Below are 20,344 nucleotides of genomic sequence, written 5' to 3'. Positions count from 1 at the left end.
TCCACCTTAGGTCATCTAAAAGACAGGCGGGGAAGGAGAAACAGGGTTGTCTGGCTATGGGGTTGGAGAGGAAGGAGGGGCAGAAGTGGGGACTGTGGAGGGGGAGAGAGGCAGCTGGGGATAGATAACATCAGATTCGCTGCAGGGGAAAGCGGAGCCCTCTGTCGGATTCTCTCTCTCTCTCTCTCTCACTGTCTTTCTGTGCATCTTTTCACGTCTTTCCCATCTCCATAATTCGGTCTCTGTTTGTGTCTGTCTCTAAATCATTTTCTCTGTTTCTTTGTTTCTCAGAACGACTGAAGCTGCAGGAGCCCAGGAATTTGGGCCTGACTCTTCCCCTCCCAGTCACCTCTCTCTCCCTCTCGGTCCCTCCCCACCATCCGCCCTTCCTCCTTCCCCAGCAATGAGACCTGACTCTCATTCCTTTAGGGTGGTGATGGGACTTGAGAATTCCTCAGGGCCCTGGGTCTCTGGGTCCCAGGAGAAGAGAGAGAGAGGAAAGGCCAGCCCTCTAGAGAGATGGAGAGAAGGAAAAAGATAGAAGAAAGGAAGAACCGCTGTCCTCTACTTTCTGAATCCCAGATGCTAGTCCAACTTTTTCCAGCCCACCTGAAGTCATGAGAATGTGCCTTTCCAGCCCAGAGTGGGAACTCAAATGCCTGGTTCCCAGCTTTAGCCAATCTAGGTCAAGTTTCTCCTGAGATTGCCTCTGGGCCTTTGTCCAAGGGAACCCCCACCCCAGGCCCTGGTTCCCCGTAGAACCCACCTGCTTTATATCTTCCACATCTCTCAACCCTATCCATGCTCCAGCCTTCGCATCACTCCATCAGTCAAAGGGAGAAAAAACTCGGTGGGGTGGGAGGGTGGGACAGGGGGAGGGGGGAGCAGAGGCTGAGAGGGAGGGATTGCTGCTCGCCCACCAGGACTGGGCTGGTGGGAAGCCAGGGAACATTTGTTTCCACTTAGCTCAGCCCCAGTGGCCCCAAGGAGGAGTGGTTGGGCCCAGGAACCTCCCCAGGCATCCCCGTCCAGGCCTGGCTCCAGCATTAGAGGCCATGGGGTAGGCAGAAGATCCCTGGCATGGCCTCTGGGGTTCTGGAGACAAGACCCCATCCTCTTCTCACACTATCACTCCTTCCCAGGTCACACCGCCTATCCTCACTGCTTCAGCCCTCACCTCTCAGGGAATCAGATCTCCTCCACCCAGGTCTCCAGACCCAGACTCCCTCCTAACTGCGTTGGTGTCTGCTGGCTCTCTCTCCCTGGACAACAGTCAGAAATTTTTCTATAGAACACATACTATGTGCCAGTTGTTGTTATTTAGTTGCTCAGTTGTGTCCAACTCTTTATGACCCCATGGACTGTAGCCCACCAGGCTCCTCTGTCCATGGGATTTCCCAGTCAAGAATACCGGAGTGGGTTGCCATTTCCTTCTCCACCGATGTGCCAGGCACCCAGCTAAATAGTGGAAAGACAATGGTGAGGAAAAGCAAACATAATCCTCACTTTCATGGAGCTAATGTTTTTTAATCATATCATCTCACAAACAAGTGAAAAAATCACAACTCTGACCTGCGCTTCAGAGAAGAGAGACCACTGTGAGAGGCTCAGGCAGCAGGGTTGATCAAGTCAGGGAAGGTGGAGAAGGCCTCTCAGAGGGGGGAACCCCCCAAGTGAGATACAAAAATAAGTCAGAATTAACTGGGAGCTACAAGGGAGGGAAGAGCATTTCTGGCCAGGGGAGCAGCTGTGTTTTTACACATATCCCTGCAGGGATATGAAGAAGGCACCAGGGTGGGGGGAGGAGCACCCACTCAAGGTTGGCTTGAGGTTGACAAGAGAGTAGAAAGCAACCTGGTGGGAAAGAGGCTGGAGGGACTGGAGCGGCGGCTGATCAGACCAAGCAAAACTTTACAGGAATGGAAGGGAATTTTTTTCTTACTTTGAAAGCAATGGGAATTCTTTTAAACGCATTTGAAGAAGAGAGCATAAAAGATAGGGGGGAACTGCTAGATTATAAGAGAACTAACAGACATAAATTTTAAAAACCAGCAAAATATTTTGGGAACTCTAACATTTCAGGATGCATGCTGGATTTCAAAGAAGCATCTGTGGATGCTTACCATAAAAGTCAGGTTAGTAGTTTCTCTGGCGGTGAGGGAAGGTGGCACATGGAGTGGGATGGCAGCCAAGTTCTGCCTCCTTTCATGGCAGCTGGTTTCAAGAGTGTTTCATTTGTACATTGGTTCTATACTCTTTTCTGTATCATCTTAATAAAAAAAAATTTTAAGCAATGGGAAGCAGTGGAGATTTCACTGGGACAGTGGGTGACACTATCAGCTCTCCATTTTGAAAAGAGGGGGTTGCAGAGGAGCCAGAGTGCATGCAAGAAGATCGGTTAGGAGATTCTGCAGTGGCCCTAAGTGGTCCAGGAAAGCCTTTGCAGCTTCCACCTGCGTGGACCACACAGAGGTAAGGAAAGAAGCCGACAGTGCTGACTGCTGTGGGGGAAGTGGAGTCAATGGACTTGGGGAGAGGTTGGAAATGGGATGAGGAAGAGGGAGGGGGCAAGGGTGGTGCCTCTGAGATTTTTAACTGGCCCCACAACAGAATGAATGCTGGGATGTCCACTCAGGCGATGCATGCTGGAAGAGGACCAGCATTTGGCGAACTTGAGTGGGAGAGTTTGAGACATGAATTAAAGATGCTTTGAAAACATTCAGAAGGAACTGTCAAAGAGGCAATTGGATATATAGGTCTGGAGCTCAGAGGGGAGGCCTGAGTCATCCTGAGGTAGGGTGTAATTAAGCTGAGCCCAGAGGAGAGTGCGGAGTGAGAGCAGCCTTCATGAAGTCATGATTCATGGCTGGATGAAGGGGAAGAGGCTGCAAAGGAGACTGAGGAGGGGCCACAGAGGCAGGAGGGGGGAAAAAAGCATCACGCTTTCCCAGAAGCCAAGGTGGCTCAGTGATAAGGAATCTGCCTGCCAGTGCAGGAGACACTGGTTGGATCCCTGGGTCAGAAAGATCCCGTGAAGAAGGAAATGGCAACCCACTCCAGTATTCTTGCTTGGGAAATCCCAAGGACAGAGGAGCCTGACGGGCTATGCCCCTTGATGTATCCACAGAACATGCTTAGGAAAACCACTGAATCAGTTAGATCTCAGGCTGCTTTTTGCCAGAGCACAAGGATAAGCCCACCATTTTACTGCCGTGACACCTCCATGAGCATACCTCTCACAAAACCAAGTCCATGCTTCTCAACGTGGCATTCAGGCCACACTACAGTTGGGCTCGCTTGGGGTCTCCCCAACCTCATCTGCCTGTTAGTCTCCACCAGAGCTCCAGACTCACAAAGGTTCTTGGTCAGGCCCCCACCCCTGGCCCCCACCTCCTCCCCTCCATGCTCTGCTCACCCGCCTCTCGTCCCAACTGACCCAGCTCAGCCCCAACATCCACCAAGACCCCATCCTGTAGTTGGAGACAATCTTTCCAATTCCCAATCCCTCAGTGCACTTAGAAGCTGTCTTATAGAAAGTACAGCATTTCAAGTTGATTTTGTCCTCCACTTGCTTGTGAGTTTTTGAGAAGGTGTGATCTATGTCTCCAGTCCCATCACTTCATGGTAAATAGATAGGGAAAATATTGAAACAGTGACAGAGTTTATTTCTTGGGCTCCAAAATCACTGTGGACGGTGACTTCAGCCATGAAATTAGAAGACACTAAAAAAAGAAGATGCTTGCTCCTAGACAGCATATTAGAAAGCAGAGACATCACTTTGCCTACAAAAGGTCCATGTAGTCAAAGCTACTGTTTTTCCAATAGTCATGTATGGATGTGAGAGTTGGATGATAAAGAAGACTGAGTGCCAAAGAATGGATGCTTTCAAAGTGTGGTGCTGGAGAAGACTCTTGAGAGTCCCTTGGATTGCAAGGAGGTCAAACCAGTCAGTCCTAAAGAAAATCAGCCCTGAATATTCATTGGAAGGACTGATGCTGATGCTGAAGCTCCAATACTTTGGCCACCTGTTGCAAAGAGCTGACTCACTGGAAAAGAGTCTCATGCTGGGAAAGATTGAAGGCAGGAGGAGAAGGGGGCCACAGAGGATGAGATGGTTGGATGGCATCACCGACTCAATGGACAGGAGTCTGAGCAAGCTCTGGGAGATGGTGAAGGACAGGGAAGCCTGGCGTGCTGAAGTTCATGGGGTGGCAAAGAGTCAGACAGGACGTAGTGCCTGAACAGGTCTATGTCTGGCCTGCAGTGGAACTTGGATTCTGTTGAGTTTGAGAGGGTGGTAGATACACTGCTGGGGGCCGGGGGGCAAAGCAGATTCAGCAGGTGGGGTGTCACCTCCTAACCAAAACCAGGTCTTTCGGACCTCAGGTGTGAAACTGGGGTTCCAGTGGGGGGGAACCAGAGGATTTCTTGACATCCCCTCTCCTGGTACTCACACACACACACACACACACACCCCACCGCTAACAGGCTGCTTAGGCTGTCTCAGGAAGCCTAAGCACAGAGTCACAGCGCCATCTCTTGGCAAGATGGGACACTGGTCCCTAGGCCTTAAGAGAATACTTTCTGCAAGGTCACCATAACAGAACTGCAAATTTAAAAAATATTAGAACCAAGAAGAACATCAATTTGTTAAGTCAGTAACAAAATTTTAGAAGGTATTTCTAAATTCAAAACTGACCGAGAAAACCCTTGCATATTGCTTGTGGCACTATAAATTTGACCATGCTTTCCAGAGGACATGCTGACAAAACTGATCAATCATATGCTTTGCATGATTTTACCTCTGGGGTGATACCCAGTGTAAGCTACCTAAGAGGAAAAAAACAACTTATTCTATGCATACAAATGTAATTATAAATATGTTTTTCTATGTCTGTGAAGATCTAGAAGTTTATGCAGTACTTAGCCAGTAATAGGGTTTAGTTAAACCACGTATGATCTGACCATTCAATAGAATATTGTGCAGGCATGACAGTGACAAATACATTCACTGTATTGAAACAAAGAACAGTTCCTATAAAATAATGCCAAGTGAACAAAAGAGCACCCAAATTGTTATTTTTACAATAAAGACTATGCAGGACTTCCCTGGTGGTCCAGTGGTTAAGAATCCATCTTGCAATGCGAGGGATACAAATTCTATCCCTGGTTCGGGAAGATACTAGTGCGATGGAACAACTAAGTCCGTGTTCCACAACTACTGAGCCCCTGCTTTCGAGCCCGCAAGCCCAACGACTGAGCCCGTATGCCCAGAGCCCATGCTCTGCAACAAGAGAAGCCAAGAAATGAGACGACCATGCGTGGCAAAGAAGAGTAGCCCCTGTTCACCACAACTAGAGAAAGCCCCAGTACCAACGAAGATCCAACGCAGCCAAAAACAAATAAATAAGCTTTTTAAAAGACTATGCAGTAGAAACAGTGAGTGCAGCAATAAGGATCAGGGGAGGCTTTTTAAATCTTACAAGTAGTTGGACCATAAAGAAGGCTGAACACCGAAGAATTAAGGCTTCCGAACTGTAGTGTTGGAAAAAACTCCTGAGAGTCCGTTGGATTGCAAGGAGATCAAGCCAGTCAATCCTAAAGGAAATAAAATTTGAATATTCATTGGAAGGACTTAAGCTCCAATACTTTGATCGCCTGATGTGAAGAGCGGACTCATTAGAAATGACCCTGCTACTGGCAAAGATTGAAGGCAGGAGGAGAAGGGGGCGACAGAGGATGACGGGGTTGAACAGCATCACCAACTCAATGGACATGAGTTTGAGCAAACTCTGGGAGATGGTGAAGGACAGGGAAGCCTGGCATGCTGCAGTCCATGGGGTCACAAAGAGTTGGACACAACTGAGCGACTGAACAATTTGCTATATTCAGTGGTGAAAAAGCATTTTGAGTTTTTTTGCTTATTTATTTACTCTTTGGCTAAAGTTCATTTTTTATTATAGAGGCTTCAGTTATTCAGTGAAAAGAAATCAAAGAAGGAGAGAACTGTTTAGGAAAATGTCCAGAGCTCATAGGGCTAAGGAATAGCTCTTGGGGACAGTCAGGGTCAGAGAAATTCTTTGAGGCTTTTCTCCAAAACTTTTCACCTCTTAGCATGCGCTCTCACACGTAATGTATGTTCAATGAGTGTCTGTGGAGCTACTACCTAAAGTGACGCACTGCTGGAAACATCACCCGTCTCAGCACCGCTCTCTCTCCAAAGCCTCCTTCGACTGCCCTTTAGCCCTTTTGTTTTCAAATGATTTGCCCTGGTTCTGTGAGGTCAAATCACGCAGCAAGGCTGCCTGACTGTCCTGCATCCTTCAGTGCCTCCTCCCAAAATGACTCTTGGTCTGGTCAGAAGGTAGGTCCCGATGAGTTGGACAACTCTCACATTTAGATTAACATCCAACCTCGTTTCATCAAAACCGGCAGCATGCCTCCTCTGTCCTGAGTGTGTAAAACGGCTACGTCACAAATCGGGTTCTCCAGAAACAGATACTGAGAGGGAGTCTGGGGTGCCAAGGGTTTATTTGGAATCAGCCCCTGTTCTGCCCTGGACAGAGGCAGAAGTGGAACAAAGTCTCCACCGACACTGGACCTTGAGCTCTGGAGGGAGGGTCCCTTGCTGGGTTAAAATGGCTGGGCCTTTCCCCCCCACCTTCACTCAGTCGTCAGATGTGCCCACAGCCTGGAGAAGGGGAGAGTGGGTTCTCTGCAGCTGATCCTCAAGCAGTGGACAGCTGGAGGCTGCTGACCCCACTTCCCATAGATGGGCAGCAGGTTGTTCCATGAAGGGGAAGCACGGGGCACCTCTATGGGACTTTTGGCTGATGAGGAAATTGAGGCCAAGGTCATAGTCATCAAGAGGTAGAACTATGAGTCCAGCTTATCCTTCCACCTGCACCTTTACCCCCACCTTGATTGCCTGTCCCATAGGACACAGCCCTACCCTAGGAGAAGGCTGAAGGCAGAGCTACCCCATCAAGAAGGGGTCCCATGGATAAATGTTACTGGATGATCTATAAGTGATCAAAAGGGGCTGCAGAGGACCCAGCAGTGTCAATGCCATTCCCTGTGGCATCGGAAAAGCATGGCCAGGAATGCTCTTCTTGCCCACTCCACCTCCCTGGGACTTAGGACCCACATCTTCTCTGATCTTCTTATACTCCCACATGCTGGATGTTGCTCCTGGTCCCCTGTCGCTATCACACACGGCCCACCCCCCTGTATTCCTATGTCTGCTGTCTGCCTCCCACCTGCACAATGAGTCCCTCCAAAGCACAGATGCCACACTGGTCATTATCTCTTACTATTGCTTTGCATCATTTTACTTTTTAAAAATTGCATTTATTTACTTGGCTGTGCTGGGTCTCCATGGCTGCGTGGGCTTATCTCTAGTTTCAGCGAGTGAGGGCTATTTTCTAGTTGTGGTGCATGGGCTTCCCATTGGGGGGCTTCTCTTGTGGAACATTTGGGTTTTAGTAGTTGCAGCACCGGAGAAGGCAATGGCACCCCACTCCAGTACTCTTGCCTGGAAAATCCCATGGATGGAGGAGCCTGGTAGGCTGCAGTCCATGGGGTCGCTAAGAGTCGGACACGACTGAGTGACTTCACTTTCACGTTTCACTTTCATGCATTGGAGCAGGAAATGGCAACCCACTCCAATGTTCTTGCCTGGAGAATCCCAGGGACAGGGGAGCCTGGTGGGCTGCTGTCTATGGGGTCGCACAGTGTCGGACACGACTGAAGCGACTTAGCAGCAGCAGCAGTTGCAGCACATGGGCTCAGTATTGTGCCACACAGGCTTAGTTGCTCTGTGGCATGTGGGATCTTACTGGACCAGGTATTGAACCCATGTCTCCTGCATTGGCAGGCAGATTCTTTACCACTGAACCACCAGGGAAGCCCCCATTTTACCTTTAATTTCAAAACATCAGCAAGTTCACATCAGTTGGCTTTAGAAGTAGAGTGTGATCCAGTTCAGTTCAACTATTTCTCAACTAGGAGACCTTGGACTAGTCTGTCTGTGCCTTGATGTTCAATTTAGATAGTAGCTACCCCCAAAGAGTAAGTGAAGACTGAGAATGGTACCTGAAGGATACCAGTTTCTCATTCCCTAGTAATAGTTGTTTTTTTCCCCAAAACTTTATACTTTTTATTTTGTGTTGGGGCATGTTTTTTCCATTAGTTATGTATGGATGTGAGAGTTGGACCATAAAAAATACTGAGCACCGAAGAACTGATGCTTTTGAACTGTGGTATTGGAGAAGACTCTTGAGAATCCCTTGGACAGCAAAGAGATCAAACCAGTCAGTCCTAAAGGCAATCAACCCTGAATATTCATTGGAAGGACTGATGCTGAAGCTAAAGCTCCAATACTTTGGCTACCTGATGCGAAGAACTGACTCTTTGGAAAAGACCCTGATGCTGGGAAAGATTGAAGGCAGGAGGAGAAGGGGGCAACAGAGGATGAGATGGTTGGATGACATCACCAACTTGATGAGCATGCATTTGAGCAAACTCCAGAAGATGGTGAAGGACAGGGAAGCCTGGCATACTGCAGTCCATAAATCACAAAGAGTTGGACAAAACTGAGCAACTGAACTGAACTGATAGTCGATTAACAGTGTTGTGGTAGTTTCAAGTGAACAGCGAAGGGACTCAGCCATACATATACATGTATCCATTCTTCCCCCTGACCCCCCGGAGAAGGCAATGGCAACCCACTCCAGTACTCTTGCCTGGGGCAAGAATCCCAGGGACAGAGAAGCCTAATAGGCTACAGTCCATGGGGTCACACAGAGTTGGACACGATTGACGCGACTTAGTAGCAGCAGCATTCTCCCCTGCAACCCCTCTCCTGTCCAGGCCGGCACATAACAGAGCAGGGTTCCACATGCTATGTAGTAGGTCCTTGTTGGTTATTCATTTTAGATACAGCAATGTGTCTATGACCTTCCCAAAGTCCCTAACTATCCCTTTCCCCCAGCAACCATAAGTTCATTTTCTAAGTCTGTGAGTCTCTTCCTATTTTGTAAGTTCATTTGTATCATTTCTTTTTAGATTCCGCATATAAGCGATGTCATTTGATATTTCTCCTTTTCCATCTGACTTAGTGTGACACTCTCTAGGTCCATCAATGTTGCTGCAAATGGTATTATTTCATTATTTTAAATGGCTGACTAATATTCCATTGTATTAATAAATTTATTTATTTCCTTATTTATTTGGCTATGCCAGGTCTCAGGTGAGGCATGCAGAATCTTTTTTGTTGTTGTTGCAGCATGTGGGATCTAGTTCCCTCACCAGGGATCAAACCTGGGCCCCCTGCATTGGGAGCTCAGAGTCTTAGCCACTGGACCACCAGGTAAATACCTCTATAATATATATGTCTTTATCCATTCCTCTGTTGATGGATGTCTAGGTTGCTTCTATGTCTTGGCTATTGTAAACAGTGCCACAATGAATGTTGGGGTTCACGTATCCTTCAGATTATGTTTTTCTCCAGATAAATGCCCAGGAGTGGGATTGCAGGGTCATATGTTAGCTCTATTTTTAATTTTTTAAGGAACCTCCATACTGTTCCTCATAGTGGCTATACCAATTTACATTCCCACCAACAGTGTAGGAAGGTTCCCTTCTCTCCACACCCTTTCCAGCAAGTAATGGTTTTTATTTTGTTTTAAAAGGGAAGAATTCTGTGTGGGATCAAGTCTTCTTGCACTAAATGCAGACAGCAAGGGCTCAAAGGCAATTCCGAGGGAACCAGATGCATCTATGGGTCATCACCCAGGGAAAAGTGATTCATTCCTGCAGACTTTGAAGTTTAAAATGAGACACCTTAGAGAAACATATTAAGTAAATTATAGTCTGAGTGACTCGTGGACATGCAAAATCCATGAAGGAAGCTGTGAATGATGGAGTTTGGGGAAGCACAGGCTATGCCTTAGGGCATCATTAAATCCATCCACACTCTGATGGGAATATTGAGGTTATTAAAAAGCAGAGACATTACTTTGCCAACAGAGGTCTGTCTAGTCAAGGCTATGGTTTTTCCAGTAGTCATGGATGGATGTGAGAGTTGGACTATAAAGAAAGTTGAGAGGCGAAGAATTGATGCTTTTGAACTGTGGTGTTGGAGAAGACTCTTGAGAGTCCCTTGGACTGCAAGGAGATCCAACCAGTCCATCCTAAAGGAGATCAGTCCTGGGTGTTCGTTGGAAGGACTGATGCTGAAGCTGAAACTCCAGTACTTTGGCCACCTCATGCGAAGAGTTGACTCATTGGAAAAGACCCTGATGCTGGGAGGGATTGGGGGCAGGAGGAGAAGGGGACGACAGAGGATGAGATGGCTGGATGGCATCACCGAATCAATGGAGATGAGTTTGAGTGAACTCCAGGAGTTGGTGATGGATAGGGAGGCCTGGCATGCTGCAGTCCATGGAGTTGGACACGACTGAGCGACTGAACTGACTAAACTAAGAGAGGGAAGTAGGGCCACTGCCCTAGAATACAGCAATGGAAAAGTCCAGCTCAACATTCAGTCCTTCCCCAACATGGCAGGAGGGCTCCTGAAGATACATGTGGAAGGTGGACTTTTCACCAGCCTTGGAGTCAAGTCTGCCATCACCTACGTCTTCATTTCTTCCAACGACGGTGTGCCAGAAAGAGTGCAGAAAGAAGGGTCAGAAGGCCCAAGTATTAGCCCAAGAAGTTTCTTTGCTTTGTGTTCTGGATCCAGTCACTCCCCCAACTTGCAGCCTCAGTTTCCCCTATGACTTTGGGGAATGAATGAGCTGCCAAGTTCAGGGCAGGTCGGGTGGTCCTTTAACGATTGTGGTGAATCTTCAAAGCCAGCAGAGGGCGCCAGACCCCAAGGAGCAGATTCGAGGCACCCTTCAGACCCAGTAAAGGGAGGAGATAGCCACAGCGGGACAGGAAGAGTGACAGCTGCCAACAGAGACGGGGTAGCCAGGGGACTGACTGGAGGGGCAGGACTGCTCAGGAGAAAGAGCTCCGTGTGGACGCAGGGCGAGCAGTGTCCTAGCCTGGCTCTGGGCAGGACATTTATCTCTCTGGGCTAATTGGAATGAGAGACCAAACCGACAGAATCCAAGAGCATCTTTCCCATTCCAGCCCTGCATTCTTTTAGGAGCTTCCATTAATTGAGCTGGTATTGAAAATTAGTCTCTCTCTCCCTGTTTCTGTCTCTCTTCCTCTCTCTCTCTCCTGCCCTCACAAAAATAGTTTTAAATACATGAGGAAAAGAAACGTAGCAACAGAGGAAACTATTGTATTCCCCACAAGACTCATCTAAGTTCACATTATAAAAATTAAAATTTTAAGCTGTTTAAGTAAGACAGCTCGTTAGTATATTACCAGTAATGGGTTTTTCTAAAAAAGCTATAAACAAATTTCAATGGGAAATAATTATCTATATTATAGCATATACTACCATAAAATATGGGCTCCCCTGGTGGCTCAGTGCTAAAGAATCCACCTGCCAATGCAGGAGACTGAGGTTCCATCCCTGGGTCAGGAAGATCCCCTGGAGAAGGAAATGGCAACCCACTCCGGTATTCTTGCTTGGGAAATCCCATGGACAGAGGAGCCTGGGGGGCTAAAGTCCGTGGGGTTACAAAGAATTGGACGCGACTTATCAACTAAACTTTTTCCATTTAACAGTGTGTCCTGAATACCTTTCTGTATTACTAAAAATATCTTTCCCATCTTCTTCATTCCCCCTTTTCTAATGTACGTGTTTAATGCTATAAATTTCTCTCTCAGCACTGCTTTAGCCATTTTAGGGATGTAGAAATCAAGGTTCAAAGAACATAAGCGGTTTGCTGAAAATTACATAGGCAGGGGGATACTGTTGGCTGGGCAGAGCAGAAGCTCTGCTGAGGCCCAGACTTCTCAAAAGACCTCTCTCTGTGCTTCTAGGTAGACTAATCGGACCTCTCAGGACCGAAGTCCCTTGAGTTTGCATGCCACCAAGGGGCTCTGCAGGAGAAAACTTGACCTGTCATTGGCCTTTAAACATGTGCAGCTGGTGGGCTGGGGTTTCCTGAAGAAGGTAGACTGGGAAGGGCGCCCAGGGGAAAGCGAGCCAGCTAACGAGCCCAGAGGCAAAATCACAGTCTGTGAAAGAAATCTGTACTGGGCAGCAGGGCTGGGATGCTGGAGGATGCTGCGAAGCCAGGTGGGAAGTGAGGCTGTGTGTGTGCATGTATGCTAAGTCACTTCAGTCGTGTCTGACTCTTTGTGACACCATGGACTGTAGCCCTCCAGGCTCCTCTCTCCACGGGATTCTCCAGGCAAGAATACTGGAGTGGGTTGCCATGCCCTTCTCCAGGGGATCTTCCTGACCTAGCGAGTCTCTTACGTCTGCCTGCATTGGCAGGCAGGTTCTATACCACCAACGCCGCCTGGGAGGCTAAGGAAGTGAGACTGTACTTGACCATAATCCAGTCTGCACTCCACACCCTGAGACTCTGGGAAGAAGGAGGCTCTGGTACAAGGGAATGAAGGATATTTCTAGGGGTCAGAAGTTTGACTATGAGAACCCATTTTGAAATAGCTGATCTGAAGTAGGTGGAAAGTTTCTGTTGGCCAAAGAGAGAGATAGAAGCCCCAGAGGTCTGTGGTCAGAGGAGTAAGGAAATGGCATAGGAAGTGGTGTGGGCAGTGGGGCGACCTCAGCCGGTGGAGAGGGTGGCTAGTGCAAAGGGCAGCAGGGCCCACGGGACCCCAGCCAACATGAAAGAACTGACTGTGTGCGGAACAAACTCAAGCTCAGAGAAGGAGTTGGGGGAAGGGCTAATCCCAGAGGAAAATAATAGGTCTTTTGCTAATCAAAGGACATCACTTTGAGCTCAGGGATTTTGGCATATCAGATGCAAAAGCAGTACGGTTATTATAATCAGCAGGTGAGAAATGAGTACACACAACTCATATTGGCTTCTTTTTGTCGTTTTTTAGTTTAAATCAGTTTCGCGGCCTCCATAGCAGACATTTTTAATCTGAGGAGGCTTAGGCTCAGAGTTCTCTAAACGCATGTAACAAGAAACAATCACTTCGTTCCCCCAGCCAGTTTCTCTTAAATCAGGTGCATGTAGCTGACTCGATGGAGAGACCTGCACATCTCCCAGAAATGCTGGGTTTGCACCTGGATACATAATGAGATGAAGTTTGGATGGTGCTTTTTTCAGTAAGGCTGGAGCACATTTCATTAGGTATGGGCGTTTCTGAAGTGTGTGTAACGAAGCATGGAGGATGAGTGTGAATACTGGGCAGCTAAAGTGGAGGACCGTAGTTGTGGTCTTCCTGTGAATCCATTCCATTCCTCCTTCTTTTGTAGCAGCCATGCCACTAGGAGGATTGACCTCAGTCAAGGATGAATCTCAACTAGTCTTACATTACTTTGCCAACAAAGGTCCATCTAGTCAAAGGTATGGTTTTTCCAGTAGTCATGTATGGATATGAAAGTTGGACTATAAAGAAAGCTGAGTGCCAAAGAATTGATGCTTTTGAACTGTGGTGTTGGAGAAGACTCTTGCAAGTCCCTTGGACTGCAAGGAGATCCAACTAGTCTATCCTAAAGGAAATCAGTCCTGAATATTCACTGGAAGGACTGAAGCTGAAGCTCTAATACTTTGGCTACCTGATGCAAAGGACTGACTCACTGGAAAATACCCTGATTCTGGGAAAGATTGAAGGCAGGAGAAGGGGACAATAGAGGGTGAGATGGTTGGATGGCATCACTGACTCAAAAGACATGAGTTTGAGCAAGCTCTGGGAGTTCATGATGGACAGGGAAGCCTGGCATGCTGCAGTCCATGGGGTCACAAAGAGTCAGACATGACTGAGTGACTGAACTGAACTGAACTGAGTCTTATGTCAGTTGTGTTCTTCTGGTGATAGGGATTGGTTCTAGAATACGTACATGGCTCACTTTGGGCCAATAGGATACAAACAAGTTTGCGGAGGTTTTTTGGAAGGTATTTCCTTCTCTTAAAAGAAAGTACAGGAAAAGATGGTCTCTTTTCTTCTGGATGTGGTTGGGCATTGATAAGGAGTTCAAAACTGCTGCTACCACCTCAGTAGTTGAAGCTGGCACCAGAGAAAACCACGACTAAGACGATCAAGGGGAAGTATATCCAAGCATATCCAAGCCACTGGGTCAAGATCACTGGAAGCCCAGTTTGCCCCTGGACGCCCTGTTAAGTGAACCAGAAAATCTCCATCTGGTTTAAACCAATTTGAATGGAGTTTTCTATGATTTGTGCCTGATGCTGATACAGCCTGCCCTCTAAGAAATTTAATCTCAGTGAAATCAGGGTCTCCTCAACTCTCCTGGGTTTGTGTCTAAGTTTCTGAGTACTTACACGAAGCTGAGGTTGGAATGCCAGAGTAGGTATTCGGGCTCTCAGTCATCAGCTGTCCACCTGGGCACCCACAGAGGCATCCATCACACCACATGGTCCTTAGCTGATGGACCATATAGGTTGCTGTCATGCTGTTCCTCCTTCCCATCTTCTGTCTCTGTCTCTCTCTCTCTCCGTTTCTGTCCCACTCTTGGTCTCATAGTAAACACTCTTGCCATGCGGATGTTAGACTGGATCAAAGTCATGTGACTTTCAACAGCTTGGCCTCCTGCAGTGCTTTTGGGTGCTAGAATCCAAGGAATGCTCCTCTTACCATGCTGGCTTTGGGGAAACTCTGTAAAGTGACCTAAGGGCCCCTCTCCCCACATAACACCATGTGACACTTCCTACTTTGGATTTTATCTCGGAATTGAGCACAGGCCACCTTTGTTCTCAGATACCTAACACACTAGCCAGGGCGAGGGGTTAGGGGGTACAGGTAGGAGGCAAAAGATAGGCTGTCCCTCTTCAGGGACCCACAGCTGCTCACCCTTGCTTCCCATCTAACTCTTCTCTTCCTGCCAAACCATGAGATCTTTATCTCCTCTTGGGGCTACAGAAGTCACTCTGTTTCATATTTATCTTCTGAAATTCTTCAGAGGTACTATTTGTCCCATTTGTTCTGTTGTTTCTTTCTCTCCCATTTCTTCCTTCTTTTATTTGCTAGCTCTGTTTCTGTTCTTTTAGGGCTTTTTCTAGACATTACAGTATGCATGATTAATAAATAAAAATTAAAAGTTAATCAAAACTTTTTCCTCTTCCCAGATAACACAGAGATTTTCAAATACTTCATATACTCCATTTTCACCACCTCTGATTTGTATGCTATGGTTGGCAGTATTTTAATTCTAATCTCACAGGACATTATAATTCTTAGGCTTAATGTGGTTTTCTACAGTTATGATTCATTTAGATTTATCTATTTTTTAAAAACCATTTTCCTTATTTCTCATATCTAACATATGGGATCACTTTCTTTCTGAAGCACATTCTTTAGCAATTTCCTTTCCTGAGATGAACTCTCTGTTTTTGCTTGTCATAAAATTTTTTTTTTCTCTTCCTTATATATTTTCTCTTTGTATAAAATTGTAAGTTGGAAGTTACTTTCTTTCAGCACTCTGAAGGCACTGTACTCAGTTCTGGATTTCCATTTTCTACCAAGAAGTCAACTATTAGACTGTAATTTTTTTCACATTTTTTCTCTTTGATTTTCTGCAGTTCTCATTATGATGTTTCTACATGTGGGTTTCTTTCATTTATCCTCTTTGGGATTCATAGGCTTTTGATGATTATCAAATGATGATTATCAAGTGATGATTATCATTTATATGTTCCAGAAAATATCAGCTAATCTCTTCAAAAAGCACTTTTACCCCTTTCTTTCTCTACTCACCTTCTGAGATTCTATTTAAGTATATTGTAGGCTTTTCAACTTAACCTCATGCCTCTCACTCTCTTTCATATGTATTTTTACAAAATTTTAAGCTTTCTGTATTACACTGTGGGTAAATCCTGACCCAAAATTCAGTTTTCTCTTCGAGCTGCTTTTCATCTGTTGTTAAACTCATTTATTAAGTTTTTGCTTTCATTTGTGTATTTCTCATTCATTTCTAGTTCTATGTGCTTTTTTAAAAAAATGATTTATTTGTTTGGCTGCTCCAGGTCTTAGTCGCAGCACATCGAATCTTCAGTTGTGGCACGTGGGACCCAGTTCCTTGACCAGGGATCAAACCTGGGCCCCCTGCATTGGGAATTCAGAGTCTTAGCCACTCAGCCACCAGGGAAGTTCCTATTTGCTTTAAAAAAATTTTTTTTAATAACTTTCTACGTTTTTATCTTATTTATTTAATCTTTATGGCTGCAGGCAGGCTTTCTCTAGTTGCGGCGAGCAGGGGCTATTCTCTAGTTACAGTGCGTGAGCTTCTCATTACGGTGGCTTCTCCTGTTGAGAAGCATGGGCTCTAGGGCCCAAGCTCAGTAGTTGTGGTGCAAGCCTAGTTGACCTGCAGCATGAGGAATCTTCCTGGACCAAGGATCGAACCTGTGTCTCCTGCATTGGTAGGTAGGTTCTTAACCACTGGACCACCAGGCAAGTCCCTGCTTTAAAAAAAAAAAAAAAAAAAGTCTTCTGCTTTTTATAGCTTTGCATTTGCTCCAGGCTTTTTCAAACTTGTCTCCTATTTTATTAAAGAAGCATTTGTTATAAATAAAGTGTCTGTAATTCCAGTTTCTGAAATTCTTCTGGGTTTATTCCTGCTATGTGTATTTTATGCTGGCTCTTGTTCATAATTCCTAGTTTCCTTGTATATCTAATTATTTTCAACTATGTGCTGGATGTTGTTGAAATTATTTGTGGCTTTGGAAGAGATAACTTTTTCCAGAGAACATTTGTTGTTTGCTTCTGCCAGGCCTTGCAGTCATTACTGACCTTACCAGACCCTAAACCAAATTTGAACCTTGACACTCCCTGAACCGCTCAGACAGGGAAGACAATGACTGCCAACCTGTGTAAGAGTTAGCTTGCTTCCGGTATACACATAGAGGATGTGGTTTTTTGAGATCCCAGTTTTTTAATAGATGGGATCTCCTACATACTCCCAACTTGTATGAGTCCTTGGCCTCCATAACCCCATATGGCTCTTGCTAGAATTGGCAGATGCTCTAGAGCAGCAGTTCCCAACCTTTTTGGCACCGGGGACCAGTTTCATAGAAGACAATTCTTCCATGGACCCGAGTTGGTAAGGGATGGTTTGAGGCTGATTCAAGCACTTTACATGTATTGTGCACTTTATTTCTGCTATTATTACATCAGCTCCACCTTGATTATCAGGCATTAGATCCCAGAGTTTTCGGACCTCTGCCCTAGAGCAAAGCCACCTCTTTTCTCACTAACTTCACTGTGTGCCTATTTTCCTTTCAGTTGGGCCTAATCTTTACTATCTTATTTTTTCCGTGCTTTTAAGAAGATGCTCTTTATTCACTAGGTGTTTTTAGTGGAATATGTTTTCTCAATAACCTAGCCTGTCAAAGCTCTCAAATCTTTTGTTTAAGCCAAAGGTATTCCCAGAAGACTAAATCACTTTGGAAACTCAAAAGCAATCATTTCTTCCTTGAGACGATAAGCAGAGAAACTCAAATGGGCAAATGACTATTGGGGAGAAAGAAGTACCCTTCAATTTGGATATTATTTCAAAATATTATCCCTTCACATATGTCAACTGCTTAACTTGGTGCCTAGTCCATAGTTAGGGTTCAGCAAACAGTTGCTGTTGTCATGATTATTATTGCTATGTTCAAACTCATATTCTCTATGAGGCCTTCCTTCTCTAACTTTGTCCCATTCCAATTCTTTTACTGCATTTTATCAAAGTAACTTTTAGCCTGCTATCCCCTGACATCTTTTTGATCATTCTAATTGTGTTTTCAAATGTGCTCTCTTTTCTTGGGAAAGTGTAGTGAATGAACATCACGCCCAGAAGCTTTTGCAAGTATCTCGGGGTTGTTTCTTTGTTAAATCTGGTATCAGGGCTGTTTCAGCTGCAGATGGCAGAAGACTCAGTTCAAACTGCATTAAAAAAAACAACAAAAAGATTCCATTGGTTAATGTAACAGAAAAAAAAAACAGTATAAAGTCTTCAGGTACAGTTTGATCCAGGGGCTCAATGAATGTCAAGAGGACCTGATCTTTCTTATTATATCGTGGTTCTTTTACTCTCTTTTTTGTCTTCATTTTCAAGCAGCTCTGCTCTGTGTGGTAGCAGAATCTCCACACATACATCCTCATAGCTCCAAACCCAGTGGGAAAGAGTCCCCATTACCTGTAGCAGAAGTCCCAGGGTTCACTTCTATTGGGCTAATTCAGTCCATGTCCCTTCACTGTGGTCAGGGGAATCTGATGTGCTCATTGGCTAAGTCTGAGTCAGCTGTATACTTCCTGGAACTGATGGGTGAGCTCCTCTGAGATTCAGATGCTCTGAGATTGGAGGAAATGTGGTCCCCTGAAGGAAAACTTGGGGGGTTGCCAAAAGAGGGGTGAAATGGATCCTGGGTAGACAAAAGCACCATCTGTCCCTTTCAATCTCCAACAGTTGACAGAAAAAGGCCCAGTAATGGGGCCTGCGGGGCTGACTAAATTGTAGTAGCAAGGTGCTGGTTCAGTCCAGGTCCCTGGGACACTGGCATAGAAGCTGCTTGGTTTCAGCTACACACAGACAGGACAGGAGCTGGGGTCTGGGTGACAGGCATAAAGGTTGCTCTCACAGCCTCCCAACCACTCTGGCACAGGGGACCCCATCTGTGATTTATCAGTAATGGTCTCATCCAGGCTATTCCCTTGACCCCCTCCAGCTGCTTTATTCCTTCTGATATAAAAATAACACTTAAACAGGATCCCAACCTCATGTCCCAGACAAATCAGCGATCCAGAGATGGTGGCCAATTTCACCATAGGGTCAGAGGGCAGTGTCCTTATTGCCCCCAGTTTTGAGATGGAGCCGAGAAGGAGGGTTTCAAGAAATATGATACCATTACCAGAGACTAAACTCTAACACCCAAGGAGTATTTATTTCCCAACCAAAGCCAGTACCTTCTGCTGATTCGCCCAGCCGAAGAGGATGGGTGGGGCTGGGCTGGCTGCAAGAGCAGGTATGGGAGCTCCTTTTTCACAACTGGAAAGTCACTATGATTTTAGTGTTGGGCAGTGCTAGTGTGTGCCCCAGCCTGGCCCTCTTCCATCCCAACCTCGGTGCCACCATGAGATGACTATTGGAGAGTCAGAGACCTCCCCACCCTCTCCCACCCCCAGCCTACCTGCTTTAAGAACCCTGTAGCTAGAGAGTCAGGGGGACTGGAAGCAGGTAGTGAGGTAGTAATTATAGTAACCACTTACTGAGCATATATTACATGCCAGGCCTGTGCTTCGTTTATATTACGCTTAGTGGCTGAGAGTGTGGTGCTAGTTCAGAAACACTGGGTTTGGCCCTGGGCAAAGTCTTGGGCTTCCCTCAGCTGGTAAAGAATCTACCTGGAATGTGGGAGACCACCCCTGGGTTGGGAAGATCTCCTGGAGAAGGGAACTGCTACCCACTCCAGTATTCTGGCCTGGAGAATTTCATAGACTGTATGGAGTCTCAATGAGTCGGACATGACTGAGCAACTTTTACTTTCATCTCTCTAGCTCTGGGATTTTGATCAAGTTACTTAATCCCTTGTGCCTTGATCGTGTGATCTGTAGAATCATAGCAGTAAAGCATTCACCACATAGGGTTGTGAGGGACTGCCTGGGATACTGCCCACAACGTGTTTTGCAGTGTCTGGCAGATCTTTAGCACTGCATACATATGAAGCATCATTATATACACTTGTAATTTCTCACCCTACCCTGATCCTGCCATGTAAATACATTAGTTATACAGAGGCTTAGCTGCTGTAGCAAAGTTTCTATTGATTAGTGTCTTAAACAAGATAGATGTTTATTTCTTTTTATAACATAACAGTTCAGAGATGGGGAGTGGATGGGATTCTATTATTTTCAACCTCAATTCTATTATTTTCAATCTTCCACCAACGAGTTGAAATGACCAATCCAGCTCCCACCATCATATCATAATTCCAGTCAGTAGGAGGAGGAAAATCTGCTCCTTCCTCCTGAGGGCATCCTTAGAGGTTGCAGATAACGTTGCTGTGTGGATCCCATTGGTCAAACTTAGTCACATGGCCATGCTATCTGCAAAGAAAGCTGGGAAATATAATCCTGCACTTCATTAAAATTGTGGGGAATTAGCAGTAGAGGAAGAAGAAGGGGAAAATAACTATTGCTTTGCCAGAGCCCATACTGGGCCACCCCTCACCCTACCTTGCATTTAGCACCTTCTGAAGAGAGCCAGATTCTTTACCATCCGAGCCACCAGAGTTGA

The sequence above is a fragment of the Bubalus bubalis genome, chromosome 2 (genome assembly GCF_019923935.1).
Source record: "Bubalus bubalis isolate 160015118507 breed Murrah chromosome 2, NDDB_SH_1, whole genome shotgun sequence".
NCBI lineage: Eukaryota > Metazoa > Chordata > Mammalia > Artiodactyla > Bovidae > Bubalus > Bubalus bubalis.
Note: the sequence above shows the minus strand (reverse complement) of the source record.